Source organism: Aplysia californica, unplaced genomic scaffold (assembly GCF_000002075.1).
Source record: "Aplysia californica isolate F4 #8 unplaced genomic scaffold, AplCal3.0 scaffold00178, whole genome shotgun sequence".
In the NCBI taxonomy this organism is placed as follows: Eukaryota; Metazoa; Mollusca; class Gastropoda; order Aplysiida; family Aplysiidae; genus Aplysia; species Aplysia californica.
This window is the reverse complement of record NW_004797448.1, coordinates 9,534-10,752: the sequence shown is the minus strand read 5'-3', so window position 1 is coordinate 10,752 and position 1,219 is coordinate 9,534.

Here is a 1,219-nt window from a genome sequence, read left to right as displayed (position 1 = left end):
AGGGGGGTGGGTATGGAGGGAGGGGAGGGGGGTTGCATGGTCATTAAATCTGGGGTAAGATGCGGGGGTTATATTTGTTGTAGGATTAGTAGGAATGGAAGTAGGCATCACATCTGGTCAAAATCTTTTATCAGTAATCATTGTCACCTGACAGAATTTTCTACACTTTTTTTATAAGAAAAAAAACAAATATAAAAATTGTTAAAAATTGACAACAACACACACACACTCTAAGTAAATATGCACACATGCGCACACACACACACACACACACACACACACACACACACACACACACACAATGCCGCCCTGAAGCAGATAACTGAGCCAATATATCTGCAAACCCTCCAAGATGTGACATCATCATTTCTTCCTTAACTGAGAAAACATCGTACATAATGAAATATTTGAGGTGTTAACCATGTTTTCTTATCCTGAGCAGTCAAGTTACTACTCTACCTTGTACAATAGATAGGTAGATAGATATATAGATAGATAGATGGATAGATAGATAGATAGATAGATAGATAGATAGATAGACAGACAGATAGACAGACAGATAGATAGATGGATAGATAGACAGATAGATAGACAGATAGATAGATAGACAGATAGATAGACAGACAGATAGATCTATCACTCTACAGACTTTCCTTTCACAACATCCGAGTCATCGGTCTGGTGAGTTCGCACCTTCCCTCTCGGTACTGCGACAACACACGTGTCATGACAATTCCGCAAACACACACAAACACACACACACACACACTACACCTTCTGTTGTTTATTATGCTTCTCTGCAGTGTCTCAGCAAGCTGCTATCAGAAAACGTGTTCACTTTTTGCTATCAATCCGTCTCTATACATCCCACCCAGTTCTTTTATCATGCCTTCACACTTACACATTGTACATATATTTTTTTAACCTACACCACAATCTGAAATACAAAATCAGACATAATTTCCCTCATCTAGAGAGTGACACGGTATTTCTGAATCATTCCCCCTAAGTCTACGTCAGGCACGAGCAAACTTCTCCCCTCAAGTCCACCCATGAATCGCTGATGACTGTGGCCCACAAAGGGTGGAGAATTAATAATAATTTGGTAAAATACTGGAAAAAAACCAAATTAATAGTTTAATGTTTAACGTGTCCCGCACGCTCATTTGACCTTACACAGTTGCGAGCGCCGTAAAACACTGACACCCCCTCCTCCCCC